Below are 20,339 nucleotides of genomic sequence, written 5' to 3' on the forward strand. Positions count from 1 at the left end.
GAGAAACCAAAAAGAATATATGTAAGACCCTTAGTCCTGGAATACGTTTTTTATATAGTTTTCGACTATAATTATTTAAATATGCTTACACATACATTACAAAATATGCATTTCTTAAAAACTTTTAAGAAATAACACAATTCAACATTTCATAAAATATTCGCCATTTAAAAATCTGACGACGAATCATTTCGCGGAAGCTTGAATCTTGATTGTGTTCGGTTCCTCATCGAGCTTGATGATTCACCGGTACTACATATTAAACCTACATTTCATAAAACATGAAATGAGTTAGTCACTTGGCATTTAAAACATGCCTAAACAAATTCGCGAGTCAGAAACATGCAAACCACAAGTTTCAGCAGAAATTTCAAGTTTTACAAGCCGTCGCGTAGCGCGACGGCACTTAACATTTCTGTCGCGTGACGCGACACACGTCGCGGGCTGCGACCAATTTGACTGGCTCCGTCGCGTGGCACGAGGGCAGCATTTCGACAGAATGCTTATTTTCAGTTGCTGCATATTTCCAGCCAACTTAATTTTCACGGAAACAAGCATAATTTTCTCGTTTTTTATCCGATTTAAGTCACGTTTCTTCCTACGTGATCGTAATTTAATTCTCCATCATATGGAGTTAACATCCGACATCCGGATTAACAAAATTTTAGACTTTTAAGCCTTCGGCTTAAAATGTAATTATGAACTTTTGACCCGTTCATGTATTAATCAAACTAAAACTAGTTTGCTGCATTCAAATTATCATGAACCTCATTTTATATCAATTTCCTATTATTCAAGGTCCAAACCATGGGTTTCTTACATATGCTTAACCCGTTTTATTTAAATACTTATTTTGAACCGTTAAGGGTATTTAAGTACTTTTAAAGCACAATCACTTTCATCCGTTTCTAGCATCGTATCCCCACATTTCTTATCAAGTAATCTTCCACCACAACTATATGTGTGGTGGATTTAATATGGAAATCTATATGTTCCGAGTTTTACCACTCGGATTATCATTTTACGGCAAAGACTCATATAGAGTTATTTGACCCAACGATTCACACCTTTCGGTTTTTATACTTATTCTAAGTATCTATTTGCTTATAAAACTCATTTCCAAACAACCTTTAAGGGTCGTTTGCTCAATCTAGCTTACAAGGGCGTTTTGGTCAGTTTTAGTACTTTTAAATACTTATTTGACCCAAAATCCCTCTTTTTAGCTATGATTCGGTTTGAAAGGTCATTATATTTTCAAAACACAATGACAATCATGTAAATCATTCGGTTTACCTATTTAAGTAATCAACTGTCTATTTTTGACTTTATTTAACTCTCATTGAACCTTATGTTCTAAATGAGTAGTTAACCTATCATACATACCTGGCTCGGATCAATATATTGACCCGTTTTAATACCTCGCTTTAATAACCGCTAAGTATTTGCAATGCAAATATACATTCGATATTTGCTCCTGAAATCATATAATCATTCAATAATCATTAGTCGATATTGTCAAAAGGTGATATCTTCACCTTTTGACCCATTTGGTCTAAGTGATCGTTTATTTTTGCAAGATGGTATTTATTACGGTCTCTTCTAAATGACTCGCTCCGGTTTACACTGTATGGTCATTTTACTTATAAACAATTTCTCAATTCTTTTGACCCCTTTATGGCTTACACCATAAAGTGTCTTTCAAAAACTAACGGTTATCATCAACGAGTGACCGAATTATAGTTTTACCCTTATTATTTGTATTGATTTACCTTATATGGTAATCATTCAGAACTCGCTACCTATTAGTCATTGCATGACTAAATAATCATATTAGTTTTTTTTAACCATTAAACATGGTTTATTACTATTGTCTTTTGTTCCAAATCGCACATGTCGTGTCGGAACCTTATAATTTAAACAAGACTTTTTATTATTCGTAACCTATAAAACCAATAGGTATTAAATAAATAGAGTTTAAGCTTTACTTACCTTGCATCCTGATTATGCTTTTTGAAGAAATACTAACCTTCACGGTAGTATCCAACTAGGACTTCAACTCTTGGCGATCCGAACTGCTAACTGCAAAACAGAACACTGTTAGGACTCGTTATAGGATTGGGGTTATTCCTGTAACCACCCTCCGGCGTGAGAATAAGTCTCAGTTTGGGGAGAAAGTTTAAGTGTATAGAGAGAAAGAGTAAACGAGAGCAAGATGATCCATACCTTAGATGTTTGCCTCTATTTATAGTTTACCATTAGGGTTTCCCTTAACTTAGGATGGGCTCCGATAAGTTAGGGATTTGCATGATCTTCCCAAAAAGTTGGGGATTTGGTTACGTAGTTTATCCATGTAGAATAGAACATTCTAGAATAAACATGTGTAATTAATTATTTATAATAAAATAATAGGTAATGACCGGGTTGGGTTAGCCGATCCGGGTCATACCTCGTCATGCCCCCCCCAGTCCGAAGTTATGAAATGAAGTTCATGAAATCGGACTAAAAAAGGAAAAGTCAAAATTTCCCCCTTTGAGTGTATGTTTTTCTAGTGGGGTACCGTTATGCATTTTGAAAAAATGGCGGCGATGGGAAAGGATGTGACAGTTAAGTCATCATTAGGATGACAACTGTTCCTACCCTGTAATGATGCGTGTTCCCTTCCATTTGCCTTTTTGAATTCGAAAAGTTGTCCTTCCGTATAAATAGAGTTCCCGTTGAGGGTTTTAAAATTTCATTTCTTCCTTCGTTTACAACTGCGTTCTTCAACTTCTTAAATCGAAAATGGCTTCCAAAACCGGCGAATCATCTTCTTCTGCCCAAGCGAGTGCTGATGCTCTTTATTGCAAGTGGGACTTGTATCGTACAACAATCTCGTTCAAGATTATGGTATTAGGGCAGAATGGAATCCGGTACTGCCGTCGAAGACAGACACGACATTTCCGTTGAAGAAGGGTAAAATCACTCTGTTTAGTGATTTTTTCAAGTTTTGTAACTTTCGATTGCCGATCACCAACTTCTGCAAGTTGGTTCTTGACCATTACCCCATCCATATTTCTCAATTGCACCCGTTGGGGTTGGTCAAACTTCGACAATTCGAGTTTGCCTGTATCGCCTTGGGGCACATCCCTGAACTCGTCGTTTTAGGGCTTTTTTCGTCCTTGTATGGAAATCCTCCTTTTTTACTTTCGAAAAAAGGGACCCCGATGTGTCTTGCTTGAGAGACATCCCTACCAGCTCCAAGGACAAAGATTGGAAGAAAATTTTTTTTCTATATTGACGCTGGTGTTATTCCCGGAGAAATTCTCTGGAGGGAGATGGGGCCGAAAGACAAAGTTAAAGACGAAGGTCCCCTGAAAGATGCTTTTGTGGCAAACGCCCGGTACACAAGATTGTGTGGGCACCCTTTCGAGTGCACGGTAATTCCTGAGGGAGCCTTGGTGATGGCGGGGATGAGCCTACTATGGCGTGACATCAAGTTGTATCCTTCGTTTCGGAGGGATGATGAAGGTACATATCCTTTTTGCCTTGCATATGCTTTGTTAACTATGTGTGAGATAACATGTGTACATGTTGCAGGAGAATGGAGTTTGTTTTATTTTTTCGACCCCCCGTGGCATGCTGCATTGAAAGCCACGGACCGCGTGCTTGGTGAACAGGAACCGGATGTCCTGAAGGTTCACGTGGAGCAGTTTGTACTGCCAGCTGTGCCGACGGATCCGGCTGCTTATATTTCTCAGCCTCCCCCCAGCGGAGGAAGTAATTTTGCTGCCATAGAGAAGAAACCGGTCAGGATAAGAGTCACCAGGAGGAAATACATAGCCGCGGGAGCCGCTGCTTCCTCGGTTAGAGTAACTACACCCGCTGGGGGTGCTGCCGTGGAGTTGACAAGTCCGACCCATGTGTCGAAAAACGCAAGACTTTTACTGTACGTGCCCTGACTGCTTTAGAGGCTATGCAAACTGCTTACGCCCTGCCCTTGGTAAGTAATTTTGCTTGTGTGTTAGATTCTGGACTTTGTGTTTTATGTTAGTGAACTTCTGATTTAATACAGGTTCTACTGTTGGGGTCCAGGTTGAGGGTGTGTCCCCTGCCCCATTGACGTCTGTGGGAATTATAACTTCCGCTGTTGGCGAAACCAGCCTATCAGAGCTTATATTCCAGGCGAGTGTTACCGCCGCTATTAGTTGTATTATGCCGCCATCCCTGCCTACAACTGTTGTGACCGTGACAACTAGTCAAGTATCCACACCACTACCTTCAAGTGTCACGCCCTCCTCCTTGATTGATTCTCCATTGATCGTATTTTCTGCCACCGAGAAGGAGATGCCCACAGTGTCTGCTGCTCATAAGGCGACTAGTGCCGGAGGTACCGCTGTTAGCGATGCTGGGGTCCAGTAGTGGAATTGCTGATGATGGGGTCCGCTTGGGTGATGATCTTTATTTGCCTACCATCAACTGGGATCCCAATATGCAAGATAAACGCTACCAGCCCCGGTGGAAAATTGCTGAGTCTTCTAGACTGATTTTCCCCACAGTGATTCAGCATTGGGTTAAGCGGGCATACCCCCCGGCTGAGTCGGCGTATGTGGAGGGGTTGAACAATGAGAATTTGATGAATTCCACCATAGTGGACTCCATTAGTCAGCCCCGGAGGCTTGCAGAGATTCGGCGTAGGTGGATGCATAATAACAACGAGCTCCACCAAGCGCGGGCTGCTATTCAGGAGTTGAAAGATGAGAAATACCGCTTGGAGAGTCAGCTCCAAGCTGCTGGGTTGAGGGAGAGCAGGTTCTTGTCGGAGAAGAATAAGGCGGAAGATGACTTGAAACGTGTGACTGCCCACCTGGCTGAGGAGCGGATAATATGGGCCCGCGATATAGCGGAGAAGGACCGGGTCCTTGCTCATGCTAAGAATGTGCAGGAAGAGTTGGAGCGTAAAGCTATTACGGAGGCCCAAAAGGTGAGATCTGAAATGTCTGCCAGGATGGAAAAATTCTGAATTGACACTGACTTTGTGTCTCAGGTGCAGGAGCGATATCAAGCTTTAACTGTTGAGGTGGAAGCATCTAACGCTAAGGCTCGGGCCAAGCAAATGGAGTTGGAGGAGCGGGAAGAGCACCTTAGAAAACTTCAGCAACATTGTGATTCCCTTGTCTCTGAAAGGAATAAGCTTGCCCAATCTTCTGCCACTCATCAGGCGTGCCTTAAAGAGGCGGAAAGTGCCCTGGAGCAATCAAACGCTGAGGTGGACAGCCTGACTAGTCAACTGGCTGCCTTGCCGGGTGACAGGAATTGGCTAATAACCAATGGCCTGGTTGGGGCGTTTGAGTATCTCCGTCAGTCGGGACCTTTTACAGCGTTGATAGATCGCCTTTCTGCCGCAACTTATCAATCTGGCCGTCATGATGGTGTTTACAAGGGCTACTTTGAGTGCCAACAATCGGAGAAGATTACTCTCGAGTTCCACACGGCGAGGGGCAAATTTCAGGGTGACATGGCGGATGCACTCAAAGCGGCGTACAACGAACCGTTACCCGCGTATGCCGATTTGATGGACAAGGTGAACGAAGACGGCATAGATTCCCTACGCCTAATGTTGGACCCTGCGGAGGAGTCGGAGGAGGAATGAGTGTTTTCGTTTTGTTTATTCTGTACACTATTCCTCAAGATATTTTGTATGAACACTGTTTTACTTGGTTTTTGCGCAAATACTTGATTTATTTGCCAGACATTTAATGCTAATGTCACGATTGACGACGCCGCCATTCATCTGAAATGTGGCGATTTGACGTGTGATGATTATTTTTCATTAACTGTGTTGTCGTCGTCACTGTCAAACTGTTTATACTTCTATAAATTAAGTTTCTTTTTCCAAATTTGGTAATTCGAAAAGATGAGTCGGAGGAGCTATAAACAGAGACTTTCTGACATTTTCCGACGTTTGGATGCCTCAGATCGCTTGGTTCGTCTCCAAATTCCGGTGACGGAGCGATGATTAGAGGAGAAGGAGTGCCTTCTGATGATCTCTTACCCCGGGTTAGCCAGTCTTGTAAGAGCATCATATTTGAGGATCCTTCCCAAGCTGAGGCAAGTGCAGCTTCTCTATCAACTGATACTCTTATGGGAGCCGCTCCACCTGATCATGTTCAACGTTGTGGATTGGTGTATGAGCGGCGTCGCAGTGGCCATTCCGGCAGGAAACTGGTTGATGATCAGGAAGTGGTGGCCCTTCCGGTGAGTGAGGAGAATGTCGATGAGTTGATCATTGATCCTCACCTGTTGGAATATTATGGTGTAGCGTTGCACACCCCTGCAGAGGTGAGAGCAACGCTTTCCCAGAAGTAGATGTTTTGAACATGTTCGTTTTTGGTTCCCGTATGTTGGTATTTAGCAACAGGGACAAGTACTTGGTTTTTTGTAAGATAGTTGTATGTATTTATTACCAAAATACCTATCTTTTTGTAGTGGTTAATGTATCTATTACCAAGATACCCACTCTTAGCGCTGTATATTTTTGACCCTTTGACTTATATATGAAAAATATTTCGTGTCAATGATGCTTCTTTACCGTTATGTGCAGTTAAAATGCGATGGTAATTGTTAGTACCGTAAAGTGCAGTATAAATGAGATGGTGAATGTTATTGTGCATGTAAGTATTACCAAGATACCCACTCTTAGCGTTGTATATTTTTGACCCTTTGACTTATATATGAAAAATATTTCGTGTCAAGGATGCTTCTTTACCGTTATGTGCAGTTAAAATGCGATGGTAATTGTTAGTACCGTAAAGTGCAGTATAAATGAGATGGTGAATGTTATTGTGCATGTAAGTAATGAGAGATAATTATAAAAAGAAAAGAACTTTTATTAACTCAATACTTCAAAAGAGACATCGTCGGAGATGGACTGCACTTGTTTGCAAAAAGGAAAACAATCACACCCGCCGTTAGGGGCAAGGTGTTACATATAACATTTTTTCAGTTGAGCCGCGTTCCAGCTACGTGGAACCGCGGTACCATCTAGCCTTGATAGGCGGTAGGCCCCTTTGCCTAGGTCTTCTTGAATGACATAGGGGCCTTCCCAGTTGTGTCCCAATTTGCCTATGGGTTCCACTCTACTGGCCTCATTATCAAGCATGACATACTCGCCCTCCTTGAAAGTGTACTGAGCCACGCGCTGATTATAGTATTTTTTCCAGAGTCTTCTTATACTTTGCCTCGTTGATGGCGGCCGCCTCACGCCTTTCTTTGAGCATATCCAGGCCTTCCCTTAGGAGCCTGTCATTATCGTCATTAGTAGTAAGACGCCGTAGCGAGGGCAAACCAACTTCCGCGGGTATCATTGCTTCCGCGCCATAGGTTAGACTGAAGGGGGTTTCATTGTTACTCGTCTTAGGCATTGTTCGATGTGCCCATAGGGCATTCGGCCGTTCTTCCACCCAGGAGCTTCCTTCATAACCTAGCCTTCTTTTTATACCTTCCAACAAACTCCGATTTGCCCGCTCCACCTGGTCGTTTCCTTGGGGATGTGCTACAGATGTGAAGATTTGTTGAATCTGAAATTCTGCACACCAATCTTGCAAGACCCTATCTGTGAACTGCGTTCCGTTGTCACTTACCAAATATAGCGGCAGTCCGAATCGACACACAATGTGCTCCCAGAGGAACTTTTTTTTGCGTTTTCAACGGTTATTTTAGCCAGAGGTTTGGCTTCAACCCACTTGGTGAAATAGTCGATTGCCACGATAAGGTATTTTAGCTTCCCGAGGGCCAGCGGGAATGGCCCCACGATGTCAACCACCCATTTCTGGAAAGGCCAGGCCGCTGTGACTAGGATTAAGTTGTTCTTGGAACGGAGTGTTTGAGGAGCAAATTTTTGGCAACTACGGCACCTTCTGAGTTCCTCTACCGCGTCTTCATGCATCCCGGGCCAATAGTACCCCGCGCTGTGGATTTTCGCCACAACTGCCCGGGGTCCCGCGTGACTGCCACAAATGCCCGAGTGTATTTCTTGGATAAGATATTTTGCCTCTGCTGGGGATACACACCGCAGTAGTGGTCCCAAGTATGATTTCTTGTAGAGGACGCCATTGTTGACTTCATATTGCAATGCCTTGGTTTGGATCTTTTGGGCTTCACCCCTGGCGGGAGGTAATTCACCATTTGTGAGGAACTTTAGTATTGGAGTGTACCAACAGGGTTCTTCTGCCGTCAGGGCAGAAACTTCCCAGGGTTCAATAGAAGGCATTTGCAGTGTTTCTACCTTTACTTCTCTTTCCATGCCCGAAGTAGCAAGTTTGCTCAAGGCGTCTGCTATTTGGTTTTTTCCCCTATGGACGTGATTAAGCGTGGTATTATCAAAGGAAGCTATGAGCTCCTTTGTTTTAGCCAAATATTTTGCCATTGATTCACCCTTGGCCTCGTAAGTAAGTTTCATTGACTTGATTATTAACCAGCAAAGAGTCAACATACGCGTCAACTCTTGTGGCTCCCATAGATTGGGCAATCCTCAAGCCCGCGAGTAGCGCCTCATATTCTGCTTCGTTATTAGAGCATTCAAAATCAAAATGTAAGGCGTACTTCAGCCTTATTTCATCTGGGCTTATCAGCATGAGACCTGCCCCGGAACCTTCCCATTGGATGATCCATCAGTGTAAAGTTTCCACCTTTGTCTGGCTGTGCTGGATTCCGGGATATCCTGGATAGCGGGATCCTGTATTGTTTCACCCTCAGGAATTTCAGCCAAGAAGTCGGCGATCACCTGTCCCTTGATTGCTGTTCGCTTTCGATATCCGATATCCAGGGCTCCCAACTCGATTGTTCACTTAGCCAATCTTCCCGAGATCTCTGGCTTGTGCAATATTTGCTGTAGCGGGTAATTTGTTAAGATCTACACGCGATGCCCTTGAAAATATCTTCTGAGTCTCCGGGTGGCGTGAACTAGTGCTAGGACCAACTTTTCAAGTGTTGGATACCGTGTTTCAGGTCTCGCTAGAACTCGGCTGATGTAATATATGGGTGTTTGCTTCCCATCTCTTTCCACCATGAGTACCGCGCTTACCGCGTTATGAGCCGCCGCTAGATACATTTTGAGTAGTTCTTCTGGGTATGGCGTTGTCAGCATGGGTAGTTTCTCGATGAAACGTTTCATGTCTTGCAGAGCTTCTTCCGCTTTGCTGGTCCATTTGAAATTTTTCTTGTTAAGGCAATCTTTTAACGTCTTTATAAATGGCAAAGACCTCTCGGCGCGTCTTGCCAAGAATCTGTTTATAGCCACTAGACACCCATTTAACGCTTGCGCTTCTTTCAAAGTCCTAGGAGAGGGCATCCACGCTATGGTGGCTACCTTTTCCGGGTTAGCTTTAAAGTCGTCCCGGGTGACCACTACCCCCAAGAACTTGCCTTCCTCTACCCCAATTGAACATTTCTTGGGGTTGAGCTTAATATTGTATTCTCTGAACTTTTGGAAGGTTTCTTCAATATCTTCAAGCATTTGTTTTTCTTCCCTGCTCTTGATTACCAAATCGTCAACGTATACTTCTAAGTTTCTGCCGATTTGTTTTTTGAAAGCCTTGTCCATGAGCCGTTGATAAGTGGCTCCGGCGTTTCGCAAGCCGAAAGGCATTTTGGTATAACAAAAAATGCCCACATCGGTATGAAACACCGTTTTTTCTTCATCTTCCCTGGACATTTTGATCTGGTGATAACCCTTATAGGCGTCTAAGAAGCACTTGTACCTATAAGGGACCAAAGAATCAACCTTAAAGTCCATCTCGGGTAGTGGGTAGGCATCTTTGGGACATGCTTTATTCAGATCTTTAAAAGCGTTGCACATTCGTCATGTGTTGTCTGGTTTTTTGACCATCACAGGGTTTGATACCCATGTGTGATACTTTGTTTCTCTGAGAATTCCAGCTTCAACCAACTTTCGCACTTCTTTGACTACCGCTGCTTTTCGATCAGGGGCCATACTGCGTTTACCCTGTGCAATGGGTTTAATGCCCGGGAGTGTTGCTAGCTTGTGCTCTGCCTTATCCCGGGGTATCCCAGTCATGTCAGAGTGCTCAAAAGCAAAGATGTCAGCGTTCCTTCTCAGCAGCTGTTTCAGGTTGTTTTTAACTTCAGGGGAGAGGTTGTCCCCTATTATTACTGTCTGATCCAGATGGCGTGTGCTTAATACCCACCTTTTTGGGCCGATGGCGCCGGTGGGCCCTTGACGGCATCTTTTGGTATTCAATAGTTCTCCCAGCTTGTCTCGAAATACTGTTGCAATACCCCGCGGGGTGGGAAACTTCATGAACCCCCGCGTTGTAGAGACTATAGCATCCAATTTTCCCAGGGTGAACCTTCCAGTGATTACATTGTGGTAAGACTCAGCGCGCACCACAAGGAATGTAAGGAGTATGGTTCTTTCCTGAGGTTCTTGCCCGAATGTAACTGGGAAAGTAATTTGGCCAATTGGATCAACCTTCTCTCCAGTGAAACCTTAATAGGGGCGTGCACTGACTCAAGCAGCCTTCTGTCTTCCGGTTGCATTCTATTGAAGCAATGCTCGTAGATGATATCTTCAGAACTCCCAGTATCTACCAGGATTCTTCTCATGTTATAGTCACCTACCACAGCGGATTTGATTAAGGCATTAGTGGTGAGGTGTAAATCTTCCACGCGTGGCTCGATTGTCATGGTTGCTAGCATCCAGGGTTCGAGCATGGAGAAACTCCGCTTAGCCCCATTTCCCTTATCAGCATATACCATGTTTAGCTCTCGTGGCCTCTTGCCCGCCCCTTTATTGTTTTCCTCTTTGACGGGGGGCGGACCCTGTTTGATGTCTCGAACCAGATGAGCCAATTTTCCCGCCTTCATGAAATACTCGATCTGCTTCTTTAATTGAAAACGGTCATTGGTATCATGGCCGCTTCCTTTGTGTTACTCACAATACTTGTTGGTGTCTTTGTTGGGGTTGTCCTTCAGCGGCTTCGGAGGATTAAACTTGAGGTTTTCAGAGGCTAGGATTTATGCTGGAGTTTTGCTCAAGTTGGGGTAATCGGACCACTGTTTAGAGATGGATTCATTCCTTGAATAGGTGCTTTTAGACCTATCATACCGTGAGTCCGTTCGGTCACTTCTCTGATATCGTTCTCCTCTACCTTTACCTTTGGAGCCCCGCTGCTCTCTGTCATCCTGGTTTTTCTGAGCCTCTTTCTTTCTGTTGGCCGCGTGACTAGCGGCAACAGCTTTCTCTTGTGTGACGTATACCTTAGCTATCCTCAAGATTTCGTCTATGGTGGGAGGTACACCATCCCTCCCGTGGAGTGTTCTTAATAGCTCATCATCATTTACCTCTTGTAGGAAAGAACCACATGATAGATCGTTCGTGACACCTGGGATCGCCAGGCTTTCTTTGTTGAATCCAACGATGAAACTTTCCACTGTTTCATTGTCTCCCCGGCGAATATGGAGGAGTTCGTTTCGGTCTTTTGTGTGCCTTCTCTATTGGCTAAACTGCAATATGAACTTGGCCTCTATATCTTCGAAACTGTCAATTTCCCCGATGGGTAAACTATCCCACCAGACCCGGGCTGCACCTACCAATGTTTGGACAAACATCTTGCACCAGAGAGGCATGGGCCAACAGGCTACTTCCCCAGCGCTTTTGAATAGATTGAGATGGTCATCAGGATCGCCTAGACCATCGTACTTGCCCACAGTTTGAGGCATCTTGGGTTTTTCCTTAATGGGAGCTTCCGTTATTCTTCTGGTGAACTTAGACTTGAAAGTAGTGTCCACTGGTTTGTAAGGTCTAGTAAGTTCGTCTTCTTCTACATTGATGGGTTGTATTGGAGGAGTCGCCCCACCCTGGCTGGTACCCTTGGTAACAGGGGGTTGAGCCGGGGTGATGTTCAGTGTAGGGCTAGGGCCTCCGCCTGGAGAAAAACGAGGCCTAGATGCGTTTCATCTGTCATACGCGGGTTCCGCTGTTGGCGGGGTCTGACTGTAAACCGGCTGTGATGTTGGAAAAGCCCACCAAGGTGGCATATAAGCCGTGTATGGTGACTGCTTAGCATAGCCTTGTGCTGCTCCCTGGGGAGTGTACGCTGGAGTGTTATATGGGGTAAATACCCGTATGGGGGTGCGTAATAGTATCCTGGGAAATAAGCTTGATTCCCTGGTGTAACCGGGGCATTCATGATTCCTGCAGGCATAACTATTTGTTGATGTGGTGGAGCGGACAACGCCGCCATTAGCGCTGCCGAGTATAGAGGTGGCATGGCGTATGTTACTGATGGCTGATAGTATTGAGGCACGCTCACCTGTGGTATGACAGTGCTTGAGCTTGCAGATGTGATAACCGGCGTAGTGCTATAACGTATAGTCTGTGCACTCGTGGTTGATGCTGGGGTGAAGACACTGGCGTCTGTTGTAGTTTGTCCTACCGACCGGAGCTGCAATGAAGTATATGAGAAAAGGTTTGCCGCCGTCGTTCCAGAAAAGACAGCAGAAGTGCCTGCAAAGCCTGGTGTTGGTCCTTCAGCTTCGAATTCCAAGTCGAGAGACCTGGTCACAGCAAGTGAGGCTGGCATGGTGGTAACAGGGTTCGTCTCCAGCAATGGGTTGCTAGTTATCATCGCCTGACTCGGTGTTACTGTCGTGTTCTGATCGCTTGCCATTGGGTCCAGTTTTGCTGTTGTTACTGTTTGGTCCCACGGATGGCGCCAATGAAGAAACACTAACTTTCACGGTAGTATCCAACTAGGACTTCAACTCTTGGCGATCTGAACTGCTAACTGCAAAACAGAACACCGTTAGGACTCGTTACAGGAATGGGGTTATTCCTGTAACCACCCTCCGGCGTGAGAGTAAGTCTCGATTTGGGGAGAAAGTTTAAGTGTATAGAGAGAAAGAGTAAACGAGAGCAAGATGATCCATACCTTAGATGTTTGCCTCTATTTGTAGTTTACCATTATTGTTTCCCTTAACTTTGGATGGGCTCCGTTAAGTTAGGGATTTGCATGATCTTCCCAAAAAGTTGGGGATTTGGTTACGTAGTTTATCCATGCAGAATAGAACATTCTAGAATAAACATGTATAATTAATTATTTATAATAAAATAATAGGTAAGGACCGGGTTAGGTTAGCCGATCCGGGTCATACCTCGTCACTTTTCTTCATGCTTGATTCGTTTGACCCGCTTCATTCCCAAGCTTCCACCTAGCTTGTCAAGCGTCAAACTATCATTGTAATTTGTAAGATAGTTAAATTAGTCATAATCATTTACGACTATTCCATCCTACAATTCTTATGTCGAATTTATCATTCGATCATATAATTGGTCATTTTGACTTTTAAAAGTCAAACTACCTATTGACGAAAGTAAGAATACAAACAGAATGCAATACGGTGTATATAAAGCATCCTGTCTCAACCGGAGAGAACCGCGTGAATCACTATACTACTTGATTCACACGGTTCTCGCAAAGACCGTAATTACACGATGTAGATTAACTACTCGTTTTATTACTTTGTCAATATCTGGTAAGCATCATTCTTGTGCTACCGGTTTAATTACTTATTCAATCACGTTCATGTAATCGAAATTCATAACTCATTGAATTATCATTACATAAATCATTTTTAACACATGATGATATCAACATCATTTTAACATGAATCTATCATCATTTTTCGTTTTATCATACAAAACCCAATTCATAGTAAGTATAATTATATACTCAAACACATAATTTGTTCAAGTATTTCCTTATTACTATCATGTATGATGATTATAAACACACCTATATCATCAAATTCATCTTACGATTAATACCCACTTATCCTAGTGTGGTAATTCATCAAATCACTCAATTTATCACATCATATGTATAATTTTCACTTAAGGTTTTGTTCTTAAGCAAGTATACATCACTAATTCAATCATAGCTTCAATAATTCATTCATAATTCGCGATTATGATAATTATTCAAATTTCACAACTTCACAAATCATCAAAATTAGACATACCTTATGATCCCCTAGCTTGGGTGATCATTAATTCGCTATAAAACTGATGGGAAACCAAACTACTGGAGTTAATTCGCTCTAAAACTGCAGGGAAACCAAACTACTGGAGGAATCTAGTACTTTTGGTTTCTAGCACTTTTGACTTGTTGACCAGCACTTCAGTCTTTAGCTTTGACTTTGTTGATCTAGCTCTTTTAATTCCAATGGCTCTTCTTCCAATTGTTTGTTGAAGCTGGGGGGGGGGGGGGGCTAGTACATTGATGATAGCAAAATCCTTATTCTTTAGGCTAAGGAAGATGGATCTTTTGTGTTTTTGCTTTCATCATCAACAGATCTTATTTTACCCAACAAACTGAATAGAGACTACCTGATCTCTGTATAACCTAAGTTGGAAATTCAAATCCCATGTCAATATGTTGGGAATTACACATATCAATGAGGATAATTGGGTTAAGTTGAGCTTAAACTAATGTTGGAAATTCAAATCTCATTCTATCTGCCAACAAATATAAGTCACATTAGAGATGAACTGCTTTCTTTATAGTTTGAAAATGTTATTATGTTCTATTTGGTATCAAATACACAATAACAAAGAAAAAAAAAGATTTTGTATATACTATTACATGGAAATCATAAAACTTATCCAATCTCACCACTACAACAACAAAGCACCCGAAAAAATAAGCCTAACGCAAATAATGAAAGAATATATCAGAATAGTCTCCAGAATTGGTTAATCGCATTCAAATTTCAAGTTTTTGATACGCATAAATGTAACTCTTACCTTAATCGCGAGAAGACTGAGTTACCTGAATCATGGAATAATCAAATGTTGTTTGGATATCAAAATATATCAAAAGCCTAAAATCAAAGTGATAATCTTTTTGCCAATTGTTTTATGCAATATATATAAATTATGTAACATAACGTGCATGGTGCGGTTGCAAATAACCAAGTTTCTTTAACAGACTTAACCTACGTCTCTAGCAGTGCATGCAAGTCGACTGTAGTCGAAGTAACCAAACAGAGTGTAGAGATTACACCAGTAATATGCAATCTTTCATCTAAAGAATATTGTTCTAGAACTGCACTGCATAAGATTTTAAATATTAATATAAAAATGTCACCATTATATCAAGAAAATGACCACAAATCATGTGGTAAGATTACCTGATTATCATACTTTGCCCCTAATGGAGTTAAAAGAATTGTTGGTGCATATGCCTAGGCAGCAAAATTTGCCACCTCACCTATGATCAATGCAATTATACAATAAGAATGAAAACCATCAAAGTTTCTTAGTGCGATTATAACAACACTTCCATGATTAGTCAACTGTGAAGACAATATTACAAATTTTTGGTGCAATTAGAACTTACTGTTGAAAAGCTTTTGCTCACCACCATGGTTCTTTCAAGTATGAATAGTCACCTAAACCTAAGTGGGGCCTTTCCCCTTTCTATCAAAGCCTTATATCCACTCATTTCTTTGATAGATTTAGATAAAAGAACAAAAAAAAAAATCTGATTTGAAGAATGGTTAGCTCAAATCGGCCAGATCGATTCACTGGTATGACCTTACAAACTGGCCAATCGACTTTCTTGATTGTTTTCTTAAAATATGTTTATTAAAATTATAGTTTAAACTAAAATTTTGAAACTTCATGGCAATTGAGAATATATTATACGATATATATCTATATCTTTTATACTTATATACTTATTATATTATACGATATAACCAAAAAAATATTTGTGGACACTTGTCACAGTTTTAAGCTATCTCCTTTTTGGTTTTTCGTCTCTCTCCCACTTAATAATGGATATATTATTTAACTAGTTTAAATACCCGTATGTTATACGGGTTACTTAAAGTAATTATATAATGTTTAACAGACATAAAATTTGAAATGAATACAAGGAACTGAAAAATATGAAAACAAAAAATTACAAGTTGTTAAAGATTTCTTTATACAACGTATTTGTTTAATGGGTGAAAACTGACTGTTTCAAGTACATAGATAATCACATGTATAAACTTGAACCCATTTTAGGGGTATTTGACTGATCGAACCAGGAGGGGGTCTAGTTAGAACCGACCTGAACCCATTTATCCAAATACCGATTCCAATGTTTATGATTTTTTTCCTAAATTGCCATGAGAGTGTTTAAACATGCCTTTTGACGTTGATTATTTGATTTGGAACAATCACAATAATTAAACTAAGAGTGAGAAATAGTATTTTAATTTGTTTTTATTGTTTGAAGTTGTAAAAAAAAACATAATAAGATCTTTTAGCGAACAAATAGTGCTTATTTGTTTATTAATATAACCAGAAAACTTGTTAAGTTACATCAAAACAGAAGGTGCTTATTTAAGATATCAAATTATTAATGCATAAAAAACCAAAAATGATATTCTTGTAAAATTGTAGAAAATAGAAGCATGTATCTGATTGCTATCTTGATAATCCGTGTATCAGTGCATGATGAGAAAAACTAATATTTCCTAAAGGCTCTAAACTAAAACACAGAGTTGCAGGTTTATGCCATTTTAAATGAAATTGTGTTGGATCTCAGAGTGTGCACTTGTGTTTGTTTTTGATAAAAAAAATTGTTTAACAATTCAATTGAACATTAATACAAGTAAATAATAAACACATCACTCAAACAGTAACTGGATTTGTAAGGAATGATTGTCTAATGATTTCTCATTACTGAATCTGGAAATACATCATTATATACGTATCCCCCCCCTCACTAGGGGTGTGTTTGTTTTTTTAAAGAAGCTCTTCCTGATCACTTCTGTCTGCGCCAAGAAGACCAAGGGCAGACATAGAGGTCTGCAGTGCGTTTGTTTTTCGGAAGACATTTTACTAAAAAATGTCTGCGCGTCCTCTTCTTGGAGAAGACATGGACTAGGCACTTCAAACCTCTTCTCAAAACCCATCTGCACATTTTTATCATTCATCTTCATTCTCAAAACCTAGCCACAAGATCAAACATAACACAAACAAACAAACCTCAGCTCTTTTTCCCTCCCTCACCCTCTCTCTCTCTCGACGACTGACCGGTGCCAGAGCCGGTAATCCGGCCGGCGGATGGCTTCCGGTGAGACACCCTCAACACCCCTTAACTTCATCCCTCTCTTGTACCACGTTATACACATACCCTGCTAGAGATATATATATATATATATATATATATATATATATATATATATATATATATATATATATATATATATATATATATCTGTAGAGAAATCGGAAGAGAGAGAGACATCGAGAGAGACACGGAGAAAAAGAGACGCAGAGAGAGAGAGAGATCGGCGGTGGACAGGCGGCAGCGCCGCCACTCTGACGGAGAGCGAAACCAGAACCGGCGACAATGGAGGTGACGATGGTGGTTTACTCTTCAATGCATTTCACCGGTAAAACCCCCGTCTCCTTTTATTTTGCCTTCTTTTCTTTGTTTCTGAAGATTGATGAAGATGAAAATAGTGTTGTCGATATTGATGATGATCTGATGTAATGAAGGTGTAGAAGGTTTACGCTGCAGACATTAACAAACAAACAGTCTTCTTCTTGCAGACTGCAGACCTTTGGTCCACCTCTTCTCCTGCAGATGCCTGCAGATTTGGTTCGCAGACTGCAGACCTTTTACCTCTTCAAAAACAAACACAACCTAGGTGAATTCTCTCTTACTTTAGCGTGTCTCTTTCTAGATTGGGAAATAGGAGATATTCAGCTGTAAGAGTTAACTATTACATCATTTGTACTGTTCTTTTTATAGTAAGAGAAAATAACTACTGGCGACGTCACCATGAAAGCAACCCAAAACAACCCTAACAAAATGTAACTACGAGTAGTGCAAACTACTGGACAAATAACGAAAACAACTGAAAAACATAAACTGCTGATTGTTCGCAATAAAACTGCTGGGAAACCAAACTACTGGAGGAATCTAGTACTTTTGGTTTCCAGCACTTTTACTTGTTGACCAGCACTTAAGTCTTTAGCTTTGACTTTGTTGATCTAGCTCTTTGAATTCCAATGGCTCTTCTTCCAATTGTTTGTTGAAGCTTTGGGGGGGGGGGGGTAGTACATTGATGATAGCAAAATCCTTATTCTTCAGGCTAGGGAAGATGGATCTTTTGTCTTTTTTCTTTCATCATCAGCGGATCTTATTTTACCCAACAAACTGAATAGAGACTACCTGATCTGTGTATAACCTAAATTGGAAATTCAAATCCGATGTCAATAGGTTTGGAATTACACATGTCAATAGAAGAGGATAATGGGGATAAGTTGAGCTTAAACTAATGTTGGAAATTTAAATCTCATTCTATCTGCCAACAAATATAAGTCACATTAGAGATGAACTGCTTTCTTTATAGTTTGAAACTGTATTATGTTCTATTTGGTATCAAATACACAATAACAAAGAAAAAAAAGATTTTGTATATACTATTACATGGAAATCATAAAACCTATCCAACCTCACCACTGCAGCAACAAAGCACCCGTAAAAATAAGCCTAACGCAAATAATGAAAGAATATATCATAATAGTCTCCAGAATTTGTTAATCGCATTCAAATTTCAAGTTCTTGATACGCATAAATGTAACTCTTACCTTAATCGCAAGAAGACTGAGTTACCCAAATCATGGAATAATCAAATGTTGTTTGGATATAAGAATATACCAAAAGCCTAAAATCAAAGTGATAATCTTTTTGCCAATTGTTTTATGCAATATATATAAATTATGTAACATAACGTGCCTGGTGCGGTTGCAAATAACCAAGTTTCTTTAACAGACTTAACCTAGGTCTCTAGCAGTGCATGCAAGTCGATTGTAGTCGAAGTAACCAAACAGAGTGTAGAGATTACACCAATAATATGCAATCTTTCATCTAAAGAATATTGTTCTAGAACTGCACTGCATAAGATTTTAAATATTAATATAAAAATGTCACCTTTATATCAAGAAAATGATCACAAATCATGTGGTAAGATTACCTGATTATCATACTTTGCCCCTAATGGAGTTAAATGAATTGTTGGTGCATATGCCTAGGCAGAAAAATTTGCCACCTCACCTATGATCAATGCAATTATACACTAAGAATGAAAACCATCAAAGTTTCTTAGTGCGATTATAAAAACACTTCCATGATTAGTCAACTATGAAGACAATATTACAAATTTTTAGTGCAATTAGAACTTGTTGAAAAGCTTTTGCTCACCACCATGGTTCTTTCAAGTATGAATAGTCACCTAAACCTAACCAAAGGATTCCCACATTTATAGTATTGTATAATAAATTTTATATACAACATTTGTTGTAGTTTATTCAGCAAAATGGGTTCAATTATCGATTTATTGTGATTGATATTAAGAGAATTGGATAAGAAAACTTCTTGCATAATCAAACAACAAAAATAACCAAAACATAAACATGAAGTAATTTCTTGCAAAACCCTAATGGGTGATCATATAAACGTTAAACATAAAAATGGGGAAATCAAACAAGGAACATACGGAAAACAAAGAATCTAGATTCGATTATAGTTTAATCTTTAATCATTGCATCATGAGAGAAGAAATCTAGGGTTCGCGAGTGTTGAAAGGGAGAAGATGAAGTAGAATTGGATTTGGGAGGACTTCACAAATTTGATCATCAGTCTCCTTTCAGTTGATTATCAGTTTAGTTACTTGAAGTCTTACCACATCTAGACTTAGGTAATCATCAATCTCAGGTCAGAATTGATCGTTGAATGTATATGAAGAACCAAGCGGTAAAAGAAGCTGAAATTAGGGTTTTTGAGGCCTTTTGGTTTTAGTGCCAAAACACAAGAAATGTGGATTAAGAGGAGGACACGTGGCATAAGTTTGTTTTCTTTTATTAACAAGTATAGATTATTGTTGGCTTAAATATATATTAATCTCCAAGTATTACTAAATTCAAAACTGTGTTCGTTAAAATATTATAAAAATGAAGAATAATGATATTAATTATTTTTTATGAGTGACTTATAAAAGCTTTCAAATATTTAATCTGATTGGATGGTTTCAATGGTGAAAATACGTCAAATAATAAGATAGCTGTATTAAAAAAAATCAAAATTTAAGTCCTTGATTTTTTATATGTATTCATATTTGTATATATTTATAACCATAATTTAAATTAACTTTAGTTAATACACGGTTGAAAAAAATGTTTTAATATATTAATAGAACTTATAAATGTTACGCCAAATTTTATTTTATAAGACATCTCTTGACAAGTGCATGTGTTAACACATGACATATACTTT

The sequence above is a fragment of the Helianthus annuus genome, chromosome 13, assembly GCF_002127325.2.
Source record: "Helianthus annuus cultivar XRQ/B chromosome 13, HanXRQr2.0-SUNRISE, whole genome shotgun sequence".
NCBI lineage: Eukaryota > Viridiplantae > Streptophyta > Magnoliopsida > Asterales > Asteraceae > Helianthus > Helianthus annuus.